We start from the raw sequence: 15,589 nt of genomic DNA, 5'->3' as shown, positions 1-15,589 counted from the left end.
CGAGATCACAAAACCCTGATCTGAAACAGACAGAGGGAATGAAAGTCTGAAATAAAAACATTTTGATGGTAAATCCATCACTCATAATGGCCACTGATAGCCGTACACTGTTGGACAGTATGAATGAGCTGTGACCCTCTGCAGGTTCACAGCATCAGGGACTTACAAGAAAAGGCTCAGTTGCTCGTCTATCAAAAGGAAGAAAAAAGAAAAAAAATGCAGAGGCCTGTTTCAAATCCAAACCTGTGTAAATCCTGTGGCATGAGTCCATGACGCGGGCCTGAGGAGGAGGACTGTGTTTAGGGGATTAACCTCAGTCCAGGTGGTCTTCATTTGGCCCCCCCAACCCCTGTCAAGCAGCAGTGAGCTGCTGTAGGAACTCATGGTCAGCTTCTACTGGTTCTGATCCACCATCAACCCTGACTGGAACTGCTTTTAACAATCATTTCTATGACACATCTGAGCATTGTATCTTATTTCAAATGGGTAAATCACTGCTTGAAATCAATGAATCACTCCCGGACCCATCACCCATCTTGTTGCTTGTTGAAAGAATAGAAAAGGTTCAGGGAAAGAAAATACGAACTCAGGAAACAATCACGACAATAGGAGTGATAATGAACGACTTCAACCTGAATGGGACAAACTCAAGGCAAAGTTATCAATAAATGTCCTCCACTAAACATCTCCCTGAGCTGCTTGAATGGGTGTTCCATGTAAAGTCCTTCTCCTTGTTAGGGTTTGAAGTTGTGTAAACAGGTCTAAATGGCAGGGAAGCTGAAGATCTAAGGGAACCTCTGATCAAAGGCACCTTTACATGCAGCCAGTGTCGGTGCTCTGCATTTTTCTGTGTGTGTCTGTGTGTGTGTGTGTGTGTGTGTGTGTGTGTGTGTGTGTGTGTGTGTGTGTGTGTGTGTGTGTGTGTGTGTGTGCGTCTGTCTCCCACCAATGAGATGACAGACATAGATCTGTCTGCTGTGGTTCCATCAGAGGCCCTGTTGCATTTCGAGTGTCTGTTTGCACAACACAAGCTGTGAAAGCATGCTCACCTGCACCACAGCTCCCACAACACCTCACGAACTGCGCAAAACTGTTTAAAAAAAAGACCAGATTGTGACACTCAAAGAAATGCTGGATATGGTTCACCAGGGACAGACAAATTGCTCTGCATCAGCTAACTGGACAAGTGGGTTGTGAGTGATGGACAAATTCTCAGGTAGAAGCTTTGTAAGTCAAAGACACCTTTATCCTTGACACCTCTTGAGCAAACAAAGGCAGGGAGAGAAAAGAAAGAGGAAGGGTACAAGAGAGAAAAGTCGAAGGGGTTAAGTTCAAGACAGCTTCCCTACTGAGCAAGAGCTACCCTTTGGAAATCCCTTCAACAAAAAGAATCGGCGCAAAGTAAATGTCTTTCCAGGAAGTCCAAACTCTGGAGCGTTTTTGCTGATTATTGTTCGAGGTGACATTGCATGAGAGCTCTTTTGGCTGGGCTGCTTCCATGCAGTCCAATCCAGAGGTAAAAAGGACCACCCATTAGCCTTGCCTGAAGAAATGCCTATTCAGTCCCAGAGCCTATTCACGGACCTGCCTGTCTCTCCGGGCTTGCTCCTGGCCGGAGATTGGGGGGAGTGGCGGGGTTCCTAAAAGCAAGGATCTGGGGAATGAAGTCTGGTTGCCGTGGGCTGCCGAACGGGCCACAGCCAGCCAGAGTCGAGGGGGTCTCCTGCTGCGGGAGAGCAAGGCTTTGATTTGCCACTCAGCTCCACAGCCATGTCCCAGAACAATCGACAGCTAAAACCCCAGGGGACAAGCTTGGTGAGAGGAGAGGTTAGCAGTAGGGTAGACCCATGTTGTGCATGGTGGTGACAGTGACATTGACAATGATGGGGGGACAATGTGGCAGCAAGCAGCTGTGTGGGAGGTGACAGTGGGGTGAGGAGAGAGGTTGAGTCTTGAGGGACTCTGCTAACAGACTTCTTGGACTGGAGCGCTAAAGTGAAAGGGGCAGACTTCTCTTGTGGGCCAGCCTTCACTTGTGCAGCAAAGAGCTTTGTAACCATGGAAAGTGTGTGTTGAAATTCGGGCGCATTTGTTGGGCTTGAGCCCAGTTTGTTTTCTTCAGGCTTAGATACAATCTATGTGACTGCAAGAATCGCAAACACAGATCGCTATGAGACGAAGTGTGCAGTTGTATGAGTTTCTTGCGAGGATGTTAGACAATAACAGAAACTATGTATACATTCTTGGCTAAATGACTGTCATAAGGTGGAGGTGCAGCCTTGAGACAACCCTCACGGCTTCAGTAGATGGGATCGGGCCCACTTGCTTTAAGCCTCACGTGTCTGCTTCACATTACATTTCCCAGCATCTGACAATGTGGCTCACATTATGGGAGGCTGCACAGCTCTGTGGTGAGATCGGAAATTGATCCAGATAGTGTGCGTTGGAAATGACCTAATTACTTGGAAATTCATCCGTTTCAACAATCTCCTTGAGGATGACTCCTAAGTTAAACACCTGACTGGTTTATTTGGTGTCCCCAAAAGTTACTTTGTGATGTCTGTCACAGTTTCTGGATTCATGCTGATTTAAATGAGGTGGTATTTTTTAAAAGAAGAAAGGCTGGAGAGCATGGAACTGCTAGACCTTAGCAGTGGCACAAACCTCACTCGAGTCCCCTTTGCACAAAGGGAGGTCTGAAGATGGTTTATGAGCAAGCCTTTGAGTGAGGCAGGCCCTACAAATACAGCCAAAATTATTCTTATGATGGAGTTGTGGAACCACAGCTGCCTTAAACCAAATCCAGTTGCAGTCAAGCAAGAACCCTCCAAGGTCAACAGCCCACACCGTGTGAGATGCAGGTATAAACACTTAGCAAGACATATGTCCTGTTAACGGTCTGTTTGTATGACAGTAGCATTAACCAGTAATGGGGTGAGGTGCTGCTATTAGTGAGCACTGGGATAACTGAGCATCTGTCTTGAGCTTCATCCCCCTGTTTCTGTGACGCATGGTGTTGTTTACAGTCATGTAGACTGAACATCTGTTCTGGTAACAGAAGCTAATGTTTTCCTTTTCTTCTGCTATGCATTGCAGTTAGCATTCTTCTTCATTAGCAAACAACTACTAGATGCTGCAGAGAGGCTCTTGTATATGGGTTTGACTTCAAGGTTAGTAAGTGCATGTGAAGCTGGTCCTTCTGGGTGTCTTTCAGGTGGATATATGCCAAGCCAGCAGAAATGCCTTGTTCTAAAACGGTCTCATCTCAGAGGAGACTCCCACCAACGAACACCTCCCTTCTCCTTGAGCTTGATGGGGCCCAGAGAAGGAGCCTGCAGAATGCTGATAACTCCCCCCACCATTTACCGGCGCTCTGGTTCATATTTTTGTGGAGGTCCATTGACTTTCTCCTTTTCAGTCTCCCTTTAATCCCTGGGTCTGTGTCCTCAGTGGCTCTCTACAGAAGGGCTATTATTCAGGGCCTTATTACTGCGCCCCTCGCGGCTTATCTCCTTCCTGGTGACAGTCTTTTCAAGCCTCTCCCTAATGACCTGGGGAAGCTCACATGCTCAACTTCCCAGGGCTGCGGGGCCCCGCTGATGTCAGAGGGGGTGGCCCCCACGCAGGGGCTCCTGGTCCTGCCAAAGAAAGGGAGAGAGGCACGGAGAGGTCCTGCCACAGTCACCAGGGCATCACATATACACCCATTTCATGCATCTGATGCCTCCTTCATCTGGCTCTGCAGGTGACAGAGTCACTGGTGTGCAAGAAGAAACTGGTCAAATTAAAAAGAACCCTGACGTGCAGTTCTCCTGATGGTGTCATCTTCAATTACAAATTGACAGATGTGATACTTTTATTCGTGATATTGTTTGCAGTGATGGGTTGCTGTCAGATTAGAGTTTGAGTGCAGATAAAGCAAAATCTCTGAACAAAGTAAGACAATAAAAGGATGCAGTTTCATTAGTTAAGAGATCCAAACCGCATGCTGATCTCCCAGAGTGGTCTGCTGGCACAGGCTGTGACACATTCTGCGTTTTTAAGCCTTGATTAAAAGTTGACTATGGCCATGCATTCATCTTTGTCAAGACAAGTGAAGGGATTGAATTGCATTTATATGAGTGAAAGCTTTTCATCCCACTTACATGGGAATTCTTGTCTTGGTAAATCAAAAGAATGGATCCCCGAATGGGACCTCTGTTACTAATCAGTCATACTAGCATGCCTCCAACTTCCTTCAATGTGCTGAAAACACTGCGACACAACATACAGCAAATATCATGTATAGGGGCTATTGAGGCCCAACAAACTCCAGCTGTTTGCCGCTCAGCTTGCTCATTCACATGCAGTTCCAGATAGCATGAATGGTGTAGGGATCAGTGAGGAGGAATGAACTCTCTTTTAGGTGATTGTCAGTGTCCTGCTGGTGGACCCTCTAATTATCCTCCCCATCTCCCAGATAAACCCTGTGGTGTCTTAGGAGAGGTTCAAAAAGGACATGATTGTCTATTTACACTAATCTCAGATTGGATCTACAAAACACAATAAATTCACTACAATTGGGTCATTAGAGCAGGCACGCTGCTGTCCACTGTGTTCACAGATCATGGGAAATGTGACACAGGTGCCTTCCTGCTTTCTCACATGGCATACAGGCCTGTTGCCCTGAGGCCAAGGGGGAAACGACAGTGCTTAGTGCCTGTGTCTCTGAATCATAAACTACTTAAGACTTTGAGAAAACATGCTGAACTGGTCCAATTAAGAAAGTAATGACTTTAGTGAGGCTATTTACTGCACAAAAATCTGGAGACATGCAGGGTAAGCCCTGGAGGAGGTCATGTAAAATCCTCTGCTTAGTTTTGCCACAGCCCTCCCCCTTTTCTTCTCTTACTTCCTATCCCCATCTGGCCCATCTTTGAAGCTGTGAAAAACAGCGCTGCAGTGTGTGTGTTTGACCTTACAATGAGAAGTAATAGAGGGAAATGCTGGCTTGATTAACTTTGATTCATTTTTGCTCACATTGGCCATCAAACCAGCAAATAAAACAGGATGAAAAATAAAATCAGGGGATTAGTTGAGCAGATTTATTGGGAACAGTTTGGACACACTGTTTTATCACAGGGATTAATGTGGAAATTTGTTTGCACTTAGTCTTGGTTTTATCTCCAAAGTGAGTAAATAATTTTGGCTAGACTATAAATTCATTTAAAAACTCTCAGATAAAGTGACTCTGTCGGACTCAAGTGAGGCAATGTTTTTCTATTAATCTGCAAGAAAGTTCTGGCACTTTTTGCGTTTGCTTGTTAACACCATAGTCCTTACATTACGGTAGAACTGATAGTTTCTGTTTTTACAGCATTGGTAAAAAATGTGACTGAAATATTTGTGTCGGGAGCCATTGGTGTGTTGGCTCCTGTACAGAAATCTTAAGCTCCGTTTCTGCCAAGCGGTCTCGGTTTGGTTTGTATCGATATGGCGCACATTTTGTGACATTTTGTCCCGGGTCAGATCCCCAAATAACCGAGTCAAACCATCCCACTTTGTGGGACCCTTCCATAGGGGTGCCAGACTAAACCAACCCCACCCCAGAAGGTGGAGCTACAACTATGCAGTCCTCTGATTGGTTGAAAGAATCATCACCTATCACACGACAGAGGTAGTCATATTTCCCCTCGTGGCACACGGCTTTCTCTAAAACAAAGCTTGATTATGCTTTGTAGCAAAGAATCTCATGGAAATTACAAAGGATATGATTTGCCGGATGTCTTCCATCATTGCTCTTTGTTTACTGTGCTGTGCTTTTCTTCTTCGTTGGATTTATTAGTGGGTACACTGTGTAATGCTGCTATGCCGTCACACTAATACATAACTGATGAAGCTCTTGGCATCCAGCTTACACACCACCTACCAAGAGGGGGCACAGTCAGCTGTAGAAATGCAAACAGGATCAGGCTTCCACTTACTAACAGTGTGTCTCAAATCGCATACCTCCATATTGTGTACTCAAAATTTTCAAATTAAGTGTAATAAGCATACTACATACTCACTGACTTAGTGCGCGAATTTTGAGGGAGTAGTGCTGTCTCAAATCGCATACTGCCGAGCGCCGTACTAACCAGAAATGACGACATGATGTCGACTTCTTCTTCTACTAGGTCTAATTGTGACCGGCTTCTAATACTGCCACTATTTGCCTGCCAATTTTCAAAGCCTTTTCAGTAGTATATTAAACACAGCTAATAACACGATCAAAATATCAAGATCTTACCATCTTTCATTGCAATTACAATGAATTTCAATCGCGCTTTGCTAAGCCGTAATCGGCGCCAACAACATCTCCTCCTCCTCCTACTGGCTGAAGATGTCCAGGTATGTATACTCAAAATCCGGGCCGATTTGAGTACATCATCCGGGTACTTTTGCATACTCATTTTTCACATACTAAGCATACTGTTTTTCATTTTGATGCAGTATACTCAAAATTTTGAGTATTTGAGTATGGTAAGTATGCAATTTGGGACACACTATAAGTCTCTTGTCAAAACTGTAGCTCTTCTTATCTGTAGCAAATTAAATACTACCATGTACTGTGTTGGTATGTGAAAGCAACTATAATTGGCCAATTGGTCATTTGATAAAACTTTGAGATTGGAAGATTGAATATGCCCTCTATTGAGATGATAGTTATTGTGTATCCTTAGCGCAAATGTACTTCGATGGAGCAAACTAACTGTCGCCAAAAAACTACAGCCAAAACTGTGAACACAAGAGTGCTGTCATTAATTAATCATTATCTCAACAATGTCCACCTTCCTACTTTTCACCCTCTGAATTGTTCTTCTTTACAAAACTTGAGGAATCTGTAAAGCCTTTTGGAGCAGAGCCACCCTTGCCCTTTCACCCTCTACTTTGTGTTTTTGTAGTGCTTTTAGGAACGCCTTAACCCACTTTTAATTACCCCAAAACACTCACCCCCCATCCCCATCCTGTCTCCAAAAACAAGGTTAAAGAGGGGACAAAAGAATGCACAGGCAAGAGAGGTGAAGTCAAACAGCAAATGCACCGAGCTCTGCTCTGTGAAAGAACAGCCGAGATGTTGAAACCCAATCAAGAGCGGCTCAAGCTAACCACACACCCTGTACTTCAACAAAAGATCCCTACACGGGTGGAAAGAGAAGGATTACGCTCAGAATGCTAAACGGGCAATCAAATTTGATAGAAATCCATTAACTGATGGAGCCATTGAAGTGCTGTAAAAAAAAAGTGTCTTCGCTTTGGTGCGTTTAAGTGTCCCATTTGTAAATGCTTTAACGTCAGTGCTGCGCATCAAAGGTTACATTAATGAGACATTCTAGAAAGTTTAAGCTGGTGACCTATTTTCCAGTCCTGTTTCCAGCATTTACAGTGACAGTTATACTGTGAGATAAAAACCTTAAAGTTTTATGGTTTTACATTGAAAAGTTTGTTGAAATGACCCTTTTTATCACAAAATGTGCATCTAAAGCAGCTTTTTGGCTTGCTTTTTCTGAAGCTGTATGCCTTTCTCCCATTAATCTTTGGTAGAACTAATTCAATGTATAAATAACTTACTTTGTTAGTCTGAAAAGATCTGTTTTCTGTAAACAGGAAACATCTTAAGCCTGATCATAAATCCAGGTTACAAACAGTTGTGTTGTTTTAATCCTGACAGCACTATATCCTGAGATCAGACACGTCCTTCTGTCCCCTGAGACCGACTCCTGTGGTTATGGATCCTGACAACTCAGTTGAGCTAAAAAAGAGCCAGAGCTTGTTGTTCCTGCACCGTAACAACTGACATCAAAGGACAAGAGGGGGGAAAGGGGGCTCTGATAATAATGGAAAGTGTTTTGACATCCAGGTTTAAGTAATTATTGGATTTAGATAAGAGGGGAATTCCATCCAATGTGAGGTAAAACAAACAAAATAGAAGATTGCAAATTATTCCACCAACAGCAGAAGCCCCAGTGTTGCCTCTGGGCTTGTGTAGCACATCACGTCATGGGTGTAATCACTCATGGTACAATGGAAAATGCAAGTTGGTACAGTGCTGTTGAGCCTTGTAGCCTCCCTGAAGGGTCAGCATCAGGGCACAAAGATTCTGCTGCACAGGAGAAAATTTCTCCTCTTTATTTCCAACTGTTTAAAGTAAATCAAGTCCTGGGATTTAGGTCTTAAGAACATAACTCCGAAGTTTTTGTGAGTAATACTGAGTGCATGATGCTACAGTGATTTGCTCTGGTGCCGACACCAAACTGACTGTGACTCAACTTGTTCCACATCCTCTGCTTCTGTGTTCTCTAATTAGAAATGTTTCTGCAAAATCTAACATGTAATCATGGTCTGGGAGGTGTTGGTCTTGTTTCCAGTTGCAGGTGGAGACAAATACAAATTCTCTGAAAGCAAACGGTGAGTTTGAACATGCAGATGCACAGGCTACATTCAACACAGTCAGCAAAAACAAATGCTGCAAATTACGGGAATTATAAGATGTCAAATCAGGAGTGCCACATTGTGTCCTGCTGTGTATTTACCCTTCTGATTGTTTTGCTTGTATTATGTTGAACAGTGAGTAGGGCAGTGAGAGGAAACCCCTTCTGACTTTGGCCTTGATTACACGACAATGTTTCACCTGAAAACGCTAAAATGCAGTGAGAACCCAGTGAAAAAAATCTGTGTTTACACAGAAATGCTGAGGGACTGAAAACGCTGTAGTAAGCATGCCAGGCCTGTAGTTGGCACTGTAACTGTCTTATCCAGGAGCAGCTTTTGGTTGATCTCCACCGAAGTAGAGTCGAAGCAGTCAGCTGGCGAATGCTAGTTGCAGAAGTGGTGCAACAGATGCACATTTTGTTTAAAGACAGTCAACAGATACAGCAGATAGAGCAGCACAAGCACAACACAGGAGTCCGCCACCGTCTAATCCTAAAACCATTGTTGTGTTCTGGCTCTGTGGCTACTTAGTGTCCCATTAATGTCATTTAACAGATTTTTTTATTTTGTTGATTTGCCATGTGGTGTTGTCCAGGTGCCGTACAATGATATTTCTTTTCTTTTTTTTTTTTTCTTGAAAGCGGAAGCGCTTTTTAACAACCTTATTCCAAAAAGAATTGTTAAATTTTCTTTTATCCTCTGATAAAGTCTAAAACATGATTATTGAGTGTCTGGAAATACACCAGTCAACACAATGATTCAGTCCCTCTATGCTTAAAAAATATGGGATCTTTGGTACTGGTGAATGTTCATAAGAAAGAATCAGAATTGGAATTAACAGAGAGAAACTGTTACTGGAACATCTCTGGCACAGAAGGTTACAAAGTTCATCCTCCCGCCCTTTGACCTCATGTTTACCGCCTGGAAGGACATTAGACGTAATGACTCCTCTTCAGACATCGCTGGAAACCACTGCTTTCTTAGCCTCAGACATTATTCCTCACATACCAAGCTGCTCTCAAACTCATCCCCCGCCACCTCACTTCACAAACACTAAGTAGGCAAACGTACTAACGCCCTCTTTCCATCACACTTAAAATATATGACCCATAAAAGCCTCCAAGACAAAGTATGGAGTGTGTGTCTCTTCAGACATCTGTCTGAAACACATCAATTTGTCTTTCTTGCCCTCTAGGACCTATGTTGTGCTGTGTTTATGTTTTTGTGGGAAGAATATAGCTTTACAGCTGCCAGTAAGCATACTTCAGTTAAGTGATCAATCACTTTGTAAAAATATGGGGTATGTGGCTGCAACAGTTGGTTGTATGCATTTCAGTGTTAACTTCTGATATCCTGGGCTAATTAGTGTGCTTTGGCTGAAGGACAACAAAAATCTCTACAGATTAGATGAAACACATTGATCTTTATGACGCCCATATTAATCTTTAAGGAGGGTGAAAAAAAACCCTTGTCCCCAAATCAAGACAAACTTGCATACTAGCTAACAGTAGCAACGCTAATGTGACAAATTTCTATCTCATTGGCCAATATTAATTCAGAGGCTGTTTACACAACGTTCTACCCAAAAATGCGGAAAAAAAAAACAAAAAAACAAAAAACAAAGTGATAAATAGTTTTTGTGAAAACGCTGAGGGAATGAAAAAGCCGTAGTATGCATGCCAGGCCTGGAGTTGGTGATATAACTGCAGAGACACACAACTACATCTAGTAGCCATCCAAAGCAGAGGTGGGCTGATCATCTGCTATCCATACTGAATGCATCTTTGCTGATTGCACAAGTGGAGCAACAGATGCATATTTTGTTAAAATACAGTCAGCAAACTTAACAGATTCCCCAGCACAAGCACAATACGATAGTCTGCCATTGTTACTGTTTTTGTTGTCTGATTTGTGCAAGGCATGCTGTGACATCTCAGTTTTCACTGAATTTTCTGGCTTGCTGTATCAGTGGCCACTGCATTTTCAAAAAATTCCCCCGGTAGGCCCTTTCCAAAGTTTCAACTTTAGGTTGGCTCATAGGCAGTTTTTGTGTAATCGAGAGGTGAAACGCAACAACTACATTTCATCCTGAAACCATTATTGTGTTAACGGCCCCTCAGTCACTAACATTGTTTTTTTCAGAAACACTTTATGTTAGAAAAAGCTATATTCAAGAGTTACAGGAGTTTTTTTTTCTTTTTTTGGGACACACTTCAGGACAGTTTCATGAACACTTCATCACATTCTGAGATATGCTAGCTGTTTCTCTATAAAAAAGTATAAGTAAAATCAAACCAAAAGGCACAAATCCTTGATGATTGTCCCAGCTAACTAGGTAAGGCACAGCAGGCTTGATTATTCTTTGCTAGCTACAATAGCTTGCTTCTTTAAAACATCATCTTCCTGAAAGAGCCAACTCTTTGTAGTTTGAGTGTCTGTCTTTTGGTTGTATTTGATGTACTTGAGTGTAAAATACATATTTAGACTTCTTCGAATCCCTTTTGTTTCAAGACAGCTTTAACGTTTAACCTCGGTTAGCTTAATCAGTGGGCTAACTACAGCTAGTATTTTCAAATTAGCCATGCAAAGCTGTTTTTTTCTTGTAGTAAAAAAAACAGCAAACAACTAAAAGCACTTCTGTTACCTACCTCCTGTTTGTCTCACAGATGATCAAGAGTTTGATAAATCTGTTATGGAAACTTTAAATTTAAAACACTTGTAACAAAAGCGATGAAACAGGAAATACAGAGACAAGGTTTAGCTAACATAAATTACACTTGTGGTCCTGGAGATATGTCTGAACCATGGCGCTATCAAGAGCCTGATCTTGCTCTCCCTTCCACTCTTCCCTACTTTTTTCTTTTTCTTTGACGGAAGGTGACCAAAAAATCTGGCGTTCCTGATAGGATCTTCACTCCAAGGATGACAAACAGGAGACAGAAGCAGATTCCGGGTGTTTGCATTGTGTATGTCTTGATCTAAGTGGGGTAGTTTGTGGTGAGACGTGGGGGAGGGGGACTGGACAAACAATCAAGGTGAGCTGTCAGGAATGGAATGGAAATGACCGGCCATAACCTGAGGTTACCTTTCCTCTGGAGAACTTCTGAATGAGACCAGTGTCACACTGTGAGTGTGCGTGCCAAGACGATGTATAAAATAAGTGGAAAACCCCTTACCACAGGGTTTTTCAAAGCCTTTAAAGTCTTGTTGTCATAACATGTAACAGAATAGTTGATGAAATAAAGTCATCATAAATTATAGCATTTATTTATAGTAGCTTATCTAGACATCAAAATTAGGCTTGAGAATTAAAACTAAAAAAAAGGTGATACTTTATCTATTGATGTGACATTCACATTTCATTGAAAGGCAAAACATCCCTTTTAAACAAAATAAGAGCATAACAAGTGAAAGAGGAAATTTTAGGGACCTTGAGTGAAAGAAAATCTACAATAATGATAATACAGGCAGCAATAAAGTAAGAAACTGTAAGAAGTGACATCAAACAAAGGTAGGGGTCAGGAAAAACATGAATTGTAGTTTAACAAGGGACAATAAATTCTTAAAGATGTGTAAACTATGTTGTTAATTACAAGTCATAGTCACAGTGAGACAAATATAAGTGTAGATGTTAGTTCTGAATATTCTTAAGTGACATATTTTCTCATAGCTTGCATAATAATGATTTAAATTAACTATCCCAAATGTTTTAAAATATTAGTATAGAGTATAGTGAAAATTAAGGATGGTCAATTTGCTGAGTGTGACTGATGTTAGAGCAAGTGTCACCATCCTTCAGTCCTTCTAGCAGGTTAGCATCCACTTGCATGTGCTGTTAAAACATCACTCCAAGTGGAGTAGCTAAATGCCGGGTCAACCAGACACTATCTGCTTGCAACTTTATCTGTGTTTTCTAGTCTAAAAGATGCCAAAGCGTGTGGTAAAGAGATTTTATCTGAAGATGCTATCTGTGCTTGTTTAGATTTGGGTTGTAAAACATTACAGCACAGTCCAGACTAGTAGTCAGTGGTTGTGTCACAGTTTGGACACAACATCAGACAGGCATTTGGGCTCAGAATAGTAAAAATACAAATTACATAGTTCACTTCTTGTGCCAACCAACAAGGATGACAATGATTAGATAACTGAATGCTTAGGTCCATAGTGAAAAAAAAAATAGCATTTGTCAGAATTCTATTTATGGCATGGCTACCATACATCTGTAATATTTAATTCATGTTGCTCTTTGTCTCTTTTTTGGTCTATCCTTTTATTTTTCTTTCCCTCTCATCAATATCTCTCTTTCTGATTTGGCTCTAAATGAATCTAAATTCATTTATCAGATTAACCTATCTAAATAAAACACTAAGCCTGACCCGTGTTTTGTTAAAATAATCTGCAGTTCAGTCTTCACCGTCAGGATTTGCCTATCATCGCCATTGTTGTAATGATAATCCCTGGCCTGTAATCTGTTCCACTAAAACAGTGCCACAGTTTGGACTTGCGCTGACACTCGTCTTCAGCGAGCACTTCTGCCTCTGCGTTTGATCTACTCTTCAATTACACCATGTAGCAATCATCTCCACATCCCAAAGATGGTGATTGAAGTTAAAAGGATTCACACTGATAATTTGCCAACACACTCTGCTCTGTCAGGCCGGCGCTTTTCAGAAAGATGAGTTTTCAGGGAGTTTACGTCTATTTCAGATTTGATCCTTGAATCTATAATTGTAGATATTTATTTTTCCGGTTCATTTCCATGCCCTACAGTAGTGCTTAAGCTTGACTGTAACACACACACACTGCACTGTGTGTTCTGCTTTATGATGACCCCCTCAGGTATACATGACAGCTAAATGCTCGGAAATGGGGCCCCCTGTTCTTAACATTCACAAACCTTCCTTTATGTGACAGGTTTTTCCAGAGGTGCAAAGGTGAAACATGAGTGACTGTAAATCTATTGGAAAGTCAGACCGGTTCTTGAAGGAAAAAGGACAGTTTAACAAACAAGCATCCAGACAACACAGGACGAGATTAGCACCTTTGTAAGGATTATGCAATGTGTGATAATGCTGGGCTAAAGAGGGTCATTTTAAAAGTTCTGAAACCGTCATAGTTTATAATTTAAGGATATGAAAAGACTACCAATCCATTCCCAGCTGTTTTTTTTTCTTTAAGTCAGGGTGGGATTATAAACTGAACCTGATGACAATCTTTTTTCTTTTAGTTTAGACTGATGGAAAAAAAATGGCAGGTATCTAGTCCATCTGTCAGATAAAGTTATGGGTCAATTAAAGCACATTCTGAAGGATTAAAGGTAGAGTCTGCAGGATTTTACTAAAAAATAAAATGTCAACTTATACAGTTACTCTACACACATGTCAGTGTCTGTGTCTGCCTTGAACCCTCTCCTCTGTTGGCTTGCGCCAACAGTTTGAATTTTGTTAACCAGTTATAGAAATTCCTGCAGACTCGACCTTAAACATAAAGATAAATGAATACCAATGTGCAGATACAAAAAAAATGTAGTTCTTGGAGCATCCACTCGAGGCTGGCTCCAAAAGTCCAGGAGAGCCCATTAACACCCATGTAAGAATGTTCACTCTCGCTACAGAAAACAGAAATGTGTACAGATACAAATATGGCTTCAGTCTTATAAGTCCATTCTACTTTTTCTTTACATTGTTCGGCAAATGTTTTTCAGTAGAATTTATTTTGCTTGGATATTAAAGCGACAAGTTTTAGATTAATTATTAAGAACTCCATTAGTCATCTCCATTTTGCCTGCTCCAAGATCGACCATAGTTGGGTCGAGTGGTACATGACATCAACTGTCATTGCACTACAAAACTCAGGTACTTTGCAACCGTTCTGAAAGTGCCGTAAACTATGGCAATGTGCTGAGGAAACTGAGGGATGACTCAGACTATAAAACATGAGGGTAGCCTCCGTGACATCACCTGTCTGTTCCTGATACTGTGAAATGAAGTCGATCCACGGACGCAGCCATATTTGATATGACGTGGGCTGTGACTTTCCTTTCTAACAGCTACAGGGTGACCATCAGTTCTGTGACCTGTGCTGTGTCTCTGATTGGACAATCAAACGATCCTAATAACTTCTAACCAGCCGAGCTAGAAAAAAAAAATGCACTAACCGTACAGTGTGTGCTGATGGTGAAATCAGACCCAAGCTGTTTTTTAAAACTTGAAATGAATATACCTTTTAATGCCATAAAAGTCTGTTTTCATGGCCGGGTGTATACGTAATTTCCTGTCTTTCTGCAGCCAGCCTCAAGCGGCCCCTTAGGGATGACAGTGTTTCCATCCTGGACATGTCTTTCTTCAACCAATGTGTTTCTGCTATAACAAAATATGAATTAAATACAACCAAAACAGGTTAAGATGATATGAAACTGACCTCTCTTCCAGAATATTCTATCATAACAAAAATAGTTAGATTTAAAAATGCATCAGAAACCAACCTACTTGTGCCATCCCTGATCCCACAGTCATGAGGTCTACAGAGTAGACTAACCATGTGTTCATGATGTGAAGTAGCATCAACAAAAGAGCCATTTATCACCATTTACCTCTCAAACCAAAGCCATCCTGTCCACCATTGTTGTGCTCTTTAATCCATGGACTAAATCACTGGATGTGCTCAATCCCCCATATCATCCACTGCCTCCATTATTCTGGGCTGATCTTATTTATAGACCACCAAACATTGCCACCAACAGTCCTCTTTATGGGTGAGGGATAAATCCATGGGATTGGGATGACTCAGCATTTTCAGTGCTTTGTTAAGGCTGGCTGGGCGTAAACCCTGAGTAAAATCAATGTACAAGACAAAACGGATTTGGTTTAAGAGATTGGAGGGGATGAATCACATGATAAACACTCATAATATTGGAAATAATAAATGGAAAGTCAATGTTTGTGCTTCTGAAAAGTGATTATGAGATTAATAACCTGACTACAAAAAGAGCCACTGAGGAGCTGGGTTTTGGAGACTGTGTTCTTTTGTGTACTTGATTTTTTTCTTTGTCATTACAACGGATTAGACAAGTTTAAACAGAGAATGTAACTGAAGTGGAGCATTAAATTGACGTTTCTACATAACTGCCACATAAATG

The sequence above is a fragment of the Halichoeres trimaculatus genome, unplaced genomic scaffold, assembly GCF_033239565.1.
Source record: "Halichoeres trimaculatus isolate MK-OKI-2021-1 unplaced genomic scaffold, fHalTri1.1 fHalTri1_scaffold_10, whole genome shotgun sequence".
Lineage (NCBI taxonomy): Eukaryota > Metazoa > Chordata > Actinopteri > Labriformes > Labridae > Halichoeres > Halichoeres trimaculatus.
The sequence above is the reverse complement of the archived record's forward strand: the minus strand, read 5'-3'. Positions refer to the sequence as shown.